Here is a 10,830-nt window from a genome sequence, read left to right as displayed (position 1 = left end):
TGCTGCCGGGGTACTAAGAGGACAGAGTTGCGTGGTCTGCAAAGAGTGAGACTGTCTTGCCTTAGATAGCCTCCTATGAAGAAGAGATAGCTGACATGGAGGTTTGTATTTGTGTGTTCTTTTCTCTTTGTTAATGATACTATTATCCTTTAGTTCTTATGCTATGAACACAGCTTATTACTATTAAACAAAAGCTCTATTTCTAGTGTTTTCCCTCAGGGGGTTCCAAACAACAGTTACTTATGGATAGAAGCACTGTCACCTCCTGCTTCTTGGACTGTACCAGAGTGCAATGATCATCTAGTAAATGGGGTTTATACATGACAGTATGGAAGTTTGTTCATACTGCCAGTGGCTAATTCACTGGTACATGCTCTTAAGTCTATTGGATTTTGCTCAGTCTTTTACCTGAGCACTAGTCTCCAATTTAATTAATTACTGACCAGTCCTAGCAGTATCTTTTATGTTATTAAATAAATCACCTGCTCTTTCTTCAAAGCTCAGCTGGCTTTCTATAGCAATAAAGCATTACTTAACTTAATCTAAACCCTTTTACAATCCTTATCACATTCAATCTCTCTACCAGGCTATCTGTGAAGTTGACCTGGCTTCTCAGAAAAGACTTCCTCTTTCCTTGGAAGTGATTTCTTGAGTGATGCCCCATTTTCAAGGAGACAGCATAATTCTCTAACGGCTCCTTAAGAAATTAGCCCTCTTCTTAAAGAAGGGTTGAAGAAGTCTGGGCAGCAGCATCTTTATCTGGCACCCTTCCATTCCCTATGAATGATGGTCCTCTCTTCAGGCACTGATTCCACTGCTTTGATGACTGCAGTCTTGACATTTTCATGAACTTTTCTTCCATCTCCTGGGAGGTGTGTTTGAAAACTGTTTAAATTTATGGTGCTTTGCTTGACTGTGCAATATTTTCTCAGGCAAACACAGACGCCAATTAAGTATGGTAAGGGTCCTTTATTTGTCCTTCAGCTTTGCATAAGAAATTGCAGTTTCAAAATAGAAATGGTTTTGAAGGAATATAACTGCTTAGAATTTTCAGGTATTAATTTTTGCTACACTTTTAGCAGAATGTGATAAACAGTCTCTCTTCCTGCAAAGTACGCATGTTTATTTAGTCCTTAGCAGTCTGTTACTATAACTAGTCTTCAGTAAGTATAGTTCTTTAAACATAGTTCTTTCTGCAGTCCTTCACAACTCTCTGAAGTTTCCCCAATGGTGATACTAAATTGAGGCAAACATCGCTTTTTAGAGAGCCAACATTTAAAGTGCAAAAATTCCTCACTTTAATAATTCATACTGAGCAGCATTCAACTTAACAATTGCTCATTTGGATGAATAAACAACATGGGCTGGTAGCTCAGCTGGAGTAAATTAGTGTAATATTGTTTCAGTCACTAGAGTTATAGCAGTTTAGACCAGTGGAGGGTTTCGTCACACACTTTTATTGAGGGTTTTTTTTTTTAATTTATTTATTCTGGCATTCATAACTGTAGTAGATGGCAACTTCACATAATTAATTAACTGATTCATTCAGATAGTTCCCTTGGGAAGTAGGGAACTATGGTATTCATTTTACAGATGATCAACTAAGGTACAAAGGGATACTTTAAAAAGATATTGACATTTCTAAAATGTCCAGTGTCTCGATGCTTTCAAAAAATTACATCATAGAATTGCAGAACCATAGAAATTTTGTCTGGAAGGGACCTCTGAACGCCTTGAGTCCTCCCACCTGCCTGAAGCAGGACTATTGCTGGTACCAGAACAGGTCAGCCATGATTTAGTCCAATTAAGTCCTGAAAACCTGCAAACATGGAGACTCCATAACCTCTCCAGGCAACCTGAGTTGCATTGACTTTCTGATTATTTTTTTTTTTCCCCTCTAATATTCAGTTTGAACTTCCTAAACCATAGCTTGTGGTGCTTGACAATTTTTATTTCACTTGCCACTTCCTAGTAAGGCTTAGCTCCATAATTTCTGTAATTGTTTCAAGGAGTGATAAGCAGGTAATTAACTCACCGCTTACCCTCTTTTCTGTCAAATTAAACCAGCCCAACTCCTTCCACCTGTCCTTGTAGCTCATGTGCTCGCAGCCTTTGACTGTCTCAGTAGCCCTATACTGGACACTCTCCAGCTTCCCAACATTGGATTTATCCACTATATGCTGCCCTTCTGTACCTTGATGTCTTTAAAAATGTATTCCAAATACAAAGACTGAGTAATTTGCTCAAAGCCAACCAAGATAATTATTAGTCATATTTTCCAAGGAATTTAGGAGCCAAAAGAGATAGATAGATTAGAGAGATTTTCAAAATTACCCAGGCACCTAGAAGCTTCTTTAACTATCTAGTATAATCTTGATCTGCTTCCTACTGACTCCCAGACAGGCTTTCACTTACAAGATCATAGAGTGAAGCATACAGCTTTAGCTCCAATGTGTGTAGCAAGGATACATATAAAGATTTGTTTGGAAGGATATACAATGATTGATGGCCTGCCAAGTATTGTCATTAATGAATTCACGTGAGATTTGCTTTGCTGTGCTTGAAAGGCTTGTTTCAGCCTTGATATTTGTTGGTTTACACACAGGTTGTTAATATTTCAAATCTTTATCCCTATAAATATCCCCAGAAATTCAGAAATAATGCAGAGGTACTGTAAGGTCTTTGGATATTGTTCAACTTCCAGAATTAAGTGACTAAGGTTATGATTAACATTGCTTAATTTATTTATATTGCCATTGCATCTGGGAGCTGTAATCATTAGCGAGAGGACTTCAACTCCATGCACTGTTCAAATGCAGAACACAGCAGTAATCCCTGGTCCAGCCAGTATTCAGCATAAGCATATTGAAACAGGAAGCAGATGGGTATAAACATAAGGGGCAGTACAAGAAACAGTAAAATGACATTGATTAGATGAATAAACAGGACTGTGAGGGTACCAGAGGATACAATGAATTTTACAGTCAACAGTGTATTGGAAAAGGGGTGGGGTTGTCCTTTGTGGTAGAAAAACGTGACTGAATTACGATCTGAGAAGAAATAATAACAGCTCTGCATCATCCATGTTGAGCATAAGATGATGACAGGACACCCATCACAGGACTCCCATGTGACAGTGCAAGGTTTTAGTGAGGACACAGTAAGGTAGGAATAAAATTAAGTTTCTCTGTTGGCTGGTGTAAAGAGCTGCTAGCTGTAAGTGAAAGGACTTTTGTTTGGAAGGGAGGAAGCTGAGGCTGCCTATGGATGACTGCTCTCTATTTAAAAGTAAATGTGTTGAAACTGTAGTAGGTAGGAAAGACCTAGATGTGTGATCAATTAATCTGGGACAGTTCTTTTTCACACCCTGGGAAAAAGAGGGAAGAAGTGGCGTTGACTACTTGGTAGAAGGCTCCGTTTTTGTCCATCTCCTTTCAGCTGTTGCACTACTACCATTTCTTCCCTTGGTGTTTTTGGCAGTATCAGTTTGACAGTACTTCTTCTTCAACATTGGCCTACCTCTGTTCTATAAAATTTGCAAGGAAACCCAAGTCCTGCATCAGTCTGCAGGGTTTTGTAGTGTAGGTGGCATGCAGTGATGGCAGTCACTTTCATCCCTCTTGCTGCTGACTGTTGAGATGGCACTTAGTGTTCAGGAGCTGCAATGAAGTTTTGAGTACCTGGAGAAATTTCTGTCTCATTAACCCCTTCCATTATTTCTCAGCTCTTAACAGCAGGAGGTGAGCAATAGGAAGATCACAAGCAAAGCAGCCAGTTAATTAACACATCAGTGCACCATCTGCCATACCTTTCTGACTCACCAGAGAAGAGCTCTGATCTCACTGCTCTCACTGACCTTACCAAGAACCTTATTAAGAGCTGAGAGGTGGGGTATGTTAGGCATGAAATGTAGAAGAAACAGGGAGGCACTTAATATATAATGAATGGCACAAGCAGTTATGGTAAGAATTAGATAGAATCCTAGTAAGGGGAAGGAAGTGGGCAACCAGTAAAGAGGTCTAGCGGAAGAGTGAAGGCTATGTGAGAGAATGAGAGTTATCCATAATGATTTATTCCTCTCTCAGACATGTTAATGAAAAAAAAAATTTTTTTTAATGTCTAATAGCATGGAGCTGGGTATAGGGGTTGGCCCTGATTTTGCCTGTATAGTGTCTTTGTTGACTGAACCACTGTGAGACACTGGAAGCATGTGGATTCATCTCACATGATAAATTTAGGAATGTACAGATGAGATAAAAAGGATTTTACTTCAAATTCTGAACATTCTCCTGAAAAGATGTGAAATGTGCCTAGAAAATTAAATATGTCTTTCTCACTCAGGTAACCCATATTTGAAAATAATTCCTGTGGAGTTTCAAGTTTAACTAAAGGATTTAAACCATATCTGTGAGTGTGAACCCTGAGCTATCTACTGTATTGAGGGAGATTTATTTCTTAATGTGTTTCCTCTGAAGACACCAGTAGCACTTGAATCTCCAAAACTAAGTTCTATCAGAATGCATACACTAGAGAAAAAGTGAAGTGAGAAAGAACAGTGTCGGAGTCACCATTAGCCGGGGTCCTTATTTCTCCGTGCGGGAACAGAAATGACGCATCACCAATGTGATGATCAGGTCGTCCATCTTTTTATTATAGTTATTGTTTTAGTTTTTTTCTATTCCTTTTCTGGTTACATTTATACTCTACTAAGTTCCATACACGCACTCATCTATCTTCTAATAGGCCACAGGTCATCTACACGCGCTGTTCACGCGCCTCTACAAGCATTTGCATTGGTTAACTGCAATTAGCACGTAAAGCCCAAAGCTTGCCAAAACTCCCTTATCTCATACCCTGTTTTGCTCAGACTTGTGTGCTTTTGCTGACCACAGGTGTTTCTCACTTATCTGCTGTCTTGTGTGTTTTTGCCAGCCTTATTTTGCTGGCCTTGTCTTCGTCCTTGCATTCTTCTGTCTGCACTAACTTTCTCCCAGCGCGGCCCAGACTCCTACAGAACAGGAATAAAGGGGCTCAGTAGGAAGACCCCGGCCCACAAGAAGACAGGGACAGGTCTATTTTCTCTGGGTGTTCTCTGAAGCCAACAGCCTTTCAGTGACTTCCTGAATGATAGTCCCCTCTGAGCTTTGTTGTATGTCTGCTCTTTGCCTTTCTCACCAGTCTGCTGGCTTTGACTCCTTTTGCAAGCCCCCCTTTTGCTGAGATTTCCCACTTCTCCTGAGTTACAGGATGTTCTTGATGTTCTTGCTCAGGTGCTCACAAGAAAGGCTCAATCTTCCTGTCTCCTCAAAGCATTTTGCCAGTATTGTCTTGCCCAGACATACATAATACTCTTTCTAAACAAAAGCATACCATGGAAGCATATTACAAACAATGAAGAAAAAGATACTACTTGCCATAGCTGTGAAATAACATTTGTCTGTGAAATCCTAACATAACACAGTTCTCTTTGCCTAACCCCTGCATTTTGTAATTAAATGTGGATGGCAAAATTAATGAATAAACTCCTATATTTAGTTTATTGTATTTAAAATATTTTTTATTTAAAAGTAATGTGAAATATTTATGGTGATAAAGTCTAAATCTCTTTGAACTTGAATAAATGAACTTGGATAAAAGACCTTAAAATAATATACATCTTAATATGCAATTCTTAAAGGTCGTCTTGTACTCATATAACTCCAAAATAAGATAAGCATGAATATACAGGACAAGTCACCTAGAATGTTTTTCTAGCTGAATAAAGTTAGTGTTCTAAAGGTTATAGCAGATTAAGTCTTGCCTATTACAAACCAAGTAGGTCTCCAATCTGTGTGACATTTCAAATACATTTGTGGAGCAAAAGAGAAGGACTTCTTGTTAGATTTGTCTCAGCTGTGTTGCTGAGCTTGAGATAGAACTGTGACAACGCTCTGAAACACACTTCTTGTTCTTTAGCCTCATCCAAGAAGATCTTAAGATTTTTTTCTACAGCCTGTCTTTCAGGAATTCCTTTCTAGCCAGTCTTTTGCTTTTCCCTCCAATGTCATGCCTCTCACCCAGGCATCTAGCACAAAGCCTTCAGAAGTATCAGGTAAACACATGTAACCCCTGCTCTACCTCACCCTTTGGTTTCTAGCCAGGCTTGGGTTCTCCTACTGCTCCTACATAATTTGATAGGGATAATCTTTCCTTGTCTGACCCAACTTTTTTATTTTCATCCTCCAGCCATTTTGTATGACTTCTGATACTATCAGACATGACATTCTTTCAAGTCCCTAAAGCCAATATGCAGTTTTAGATGTCTTGCTCTGTCATTTCATTTTTACCTTACTTTATCTAACTACTTCTTTCTGTGCCTGAAAGTCTCTATTTTTACCTTTGGATTTACCTGCTAGACATTTATATCAGCATACCTTAATTTTCTACCTTTTAAAGAAAGCACTGTGTACTGAAGCTACACTTTGCTTATCTGACAGTTGAGCTTATTATATAAACAAACAAATAATTTAAGGAGTAGTCAAGTATTTAGATTCAGGAGCATATATTTCTTAAGTTGATCCTAGTTTCTCCTTCATTTAAAATGTAAATGCACACTGTGATTTACAATCATTTTTTAAAACAGAAAGGTCAAGATAAAAGTCTTGTTTACATTCATCTTTCCACCTTGTCTAAGAATGACAGGTCTGGAGGTTTTCAAACAGCTGAAGCTGCTCCTGATTAAAACTATTGTCTGGTTTTGGGCAAAACATGAAAAAGTGGACTGACTATAAGGTGTTGGTATTTTGTCTGCATGAAACCGGAGAAAAGATATAATTAATGATCCAGTTAGGCCCTCTCACCTGCAAAAAATATTAGATGCTATTACTTCAAATGTGGAGAGACAATTCCTTTTAGGATTTTGTATCAAATACCATTCCTCTTTGTGTCTTTTAAAACCTCAGTAATTTGCTGGTGCTGTACAGCCAGTCAGTGCAAACCATTGTTGAATTACTAAACACTTGTAAGTACACTAATAAAACGCTCCTGTAAAAGCCACCATAGCCATAAAAAAAGTCAAGTCTTTAAGTTAAGTAGCACTTTCTGAATGTCTACAGTAAACACCTCAGGAAAGCAGCTCACACTGTTATCAACAACATTGGAGATGTTTATAATCATTTATAACACAACACATCAAGAACAGAGAGACCTTGCATTACAAATTTTGCATTAGGGTACATGTAACAAACAGTGCATAAGACTACTATAAAAACATGGATATATTGAAGGTATATTCACCCTTTTATTAATGATCCTTTAGAGAGGTTTTTATATTCTTCCATATATTTCTTGCAGAAACTGTCCACTTGATCTATTATATCCAATAAAGAGACCTTGTTTGCATTGACATTTACAGTCTTGGAAATAGATAAATGGAAACTATCAAAATTAATGTATTGATAATGGTTATCTTTACACGCTTAGTTCTGGTGTGCCATAATCCAAAAATACAAATGGCTTTAACTAATCTGAAGGAAAGCAGACCTTATTTTTGTTTTATGTAGTAGTACTGTGATGCACAGCGCTGTATAACTGAGTAAGTTGTTGCAAAGGGCTCAGATGTCTACCAGCTAGTGCCAAACTGTCAACCCTTCTGTATGTATACTGGGGAGCAGCTGTTCACTGGAGTAGACTCTCTGACTTCAGCTGGTGGTAATAAGCAAATGGCTGGTCCCTACAAGTGACTAAGGACATGAAGAGGTCATAAAATTTCAGTTTGTCTGAGGAGTAATACCATAAGCAACTCAAAATACAATGCAAACCTTTTAAATAAAGGCCAGTTAGAAAAAGTTCTAGCTGTGATAAAGTCTCCTGACGGTGACTGTGGTGTTTCATAAAATGTTTTTAGAATGGTGTAACTCCACTGTGACTGCCACAGCAGAGTGAACTATTGAGTAAGTCCCTGAAGGTTACATGGGTTTCAGGTCTCTCTCACCTTAGACTTAATATTGAGCGTGTATCTTCAGGTCAAAAATTTTAAAGGCATGTAAATGCTGATCTTGTTTTATTGCCATCCCTTTTTTTTTTTTTTTTTGTGTTACCTATGAGGACTCAAATATTTTCAGAGAGAGATTATGAGGTGCAGTTATTGCAGATGTATGAGTTGCAGGTACAGGGGATATTCCCAGGTTCTGCTGTCAGATAAACAATAGTAATTCAAGTTACTCCTGCTGTGCTTCATTTCAAGTAAACACTGAGCCATTTAATTTTAATCTATTTAATGTAGCTTCTAGCAGATCTATATCTGGTTGAAAAACTCTTTAGGTTGGGCAAGTACAAAGGCTTCGGCACACTCAATAATTCCTAAACAATGTAAGTATGGGAGAACTGTAGCCAATAATAAGTGACTATGTGGGAAAGGATGTTTAGGGTCATGACAAAATTACAGTCTGAGCCTGCCAACTAATTGGTTCTGGTCAGTTAAAACATTTGGTGTTTTATCTTTGGTGAAATAAATGCATTTATACATGCTGTTCCTGACTGCCAGATGTCACCACAGATCTGAGATCTGAGGGAGGTTTTGATCCAGAAATGACTTTAGGGAGATGTGGTAGTGTCTCATGGAGTATTCGTCATTGCAGTAATTAACGTAAGCAGTAATGACCTCCAGGTCAGGTAGATTCTTATACTTAATGACTGTCTGAGCAGTGAACATTGCCTCAGACCATTAACTCCTCCAGACAGTCATTTAAGTGTGACTTAACTGACAGTCATTCTTGCCCAACTTTAAAAGATACTCATAGCTGGTTTCCCAAACTTCCCCTATTGTTCAATGGTAGGGAGTGCTACACCTTCTTCAACCAGAAACAGTTTAAAAGCATGCTGCTTTCCTGAAGTTTCCTGAAAAGGTGGTTATCAGGCTAATAGTTTTCAATTGACTTGGACTGTAGTAAAGTGGATGACATATTCACCCATTTCTCAATACTTATTTTAATTTGATGAGAAAATACATGATGGGACTAAACCATTTTGTGTTTAGATAATCTTGCTGTGACATTAAAGTACAGAAAATAGCTGCAAACTAAACTGCATTATGACGATACATATCTATTCGTATTTGCCTGAGTCCATAGCAGCAGATGTTACTGTCATACTATCTGAAAAACATTACTGCCTGAGCTTATTTAATTTCTGTTTTAAAAAGTGGGTTCAGGTACCAGTCTCTTCTGCTGTGTGGATTTAAAGAATGGTTTAGCATGGTATTTGTTCCATTACATTATCTCCGTAAATCTTTCTAGAAATCTTGAAAAGGTCTAGGATGCATAAAAGAGCTGCATTCTCATTCTGCAGCAAACGAATTGAAGCTATTTCAATAGATGCAAGGTTAGATATCAAGATAACATTTTCAGATGTCATTCACAATATCTGACATAGAAGAGTTTGCAATTCAAGGCTGTATTTCTCTTATTACTTTGATAGTTCAGGGTCTACTAAAGATAAGTCAACAATAAATCTCTTCTGTGAAAGTGCTCTCCTTGTTTTAAAGAGATCAAGTTGATCTTCTCATTTTGATGGAATAACTCAATAAGCCACTAGAAATGTGGCTAGCATAAAATTCAGCAATGTAGTTAGAAGACAAATTTGATCATCTGTTTTTTTATTATGGTAAGATCATTACCTAGTGGCTTTGCATCTTGATGGGGGAGATGGAAACAAGAATCAAAACCAGTCATACAAACTGGATGTTTCAATTCCGTTCCATATAGGAGAACTAGTTATAATTTTCCTTCAATTAAAAAAATGCTGTTGAATTGCTCATTGGCAATTTTAGCATATGTCAGACTTGATTAAAAAAGAATAGAAATGGACTGTAGAGGTTTGGGGAATCTCCTGAGAAGTTTTTGGGTACTGAAATGAGTAAAAAGTATTGAAGAAAAATCAAGTACTTGCATTAAGAAAAAAGTAGATTTCTTTGTGTAGTGAGGGTTGTATGACAGATGAGGCTGACAGTGAAACTGTATATCATTTCTGGATGGAAAGGGTTCGTATGGAAGATAACCTCTTTGCTCAAAGAAAACTAACCAACATTGTATTGACAGATGGATTAGTGTGAATCTTATTTCATGTCCATTGAACTTCCTATACTTTGAATCATTTTTCCAGCAGTCATAAGTAAATGACACAGCCCTAGTATAATCCATTGGAGATGTACTACTACAAATTTGTAATCACAGTTCTGATTTCCCTTCATACAGAAATATTTCCGTTCTTCACTAATCCCTCACACTCCTAATCAGAAAAAAGTAAAAAAATTAAAATATTTTCCAAATTGTGTTATATCTTATCTAGAATCCAAGCCTTCTCTTCTATGAAAATTCTCTGATTTGGGAAAAATGGAAGTATTTTCTGAATGTTAAGGATTTTAGGGAGAAATGGGAAATACATATCTATGAATTCTCTTATCTCCTTAAATATTATAAAATGTATTTACTATATATATGTGGAACCACAATAGTTGAGGTATCGGACATCTGGGACTTGTCAAGGACTCATGTGTTTTATATATGTATTTAGAAGTTTTTAATCATATTTACTGCAGCAAATCATTCTGTAGTATGACCTATCTCCCCTTACAAATTACAGTTGTCTTCTACAATTCCTAAAAAGATTTAAAAACTCAGGGGAATGTAGAGGAAATTATAGCATAGGTTTGGTATCTCATCATCCCTTGCCCGTTTGTTTAGACCAGAGGTACATAGGTGCCTAAAACATCATGTAATTGCAACCTTGATTTTTAAACTAGTCTTTAGAAAAATTGTCAATATTGTAAAAGGCCAGAGGCACTTACTTCTA

Source organism: Strix uralensis, chromosome 3, assembly GCF_047716275.1.
Source record: "Strix uralensis isolate ZFMK-TIS-50842 chromosome 3, bStrUra1, whole genome shotgun sequence".
NCBI lineage: Eukaryota > Metazoa > Chordata > Aves > Strigiformes > Strigidae > Strix > Strix uralensis.
Note: the sequence above shows the minus strand (reverse complement) of the source record.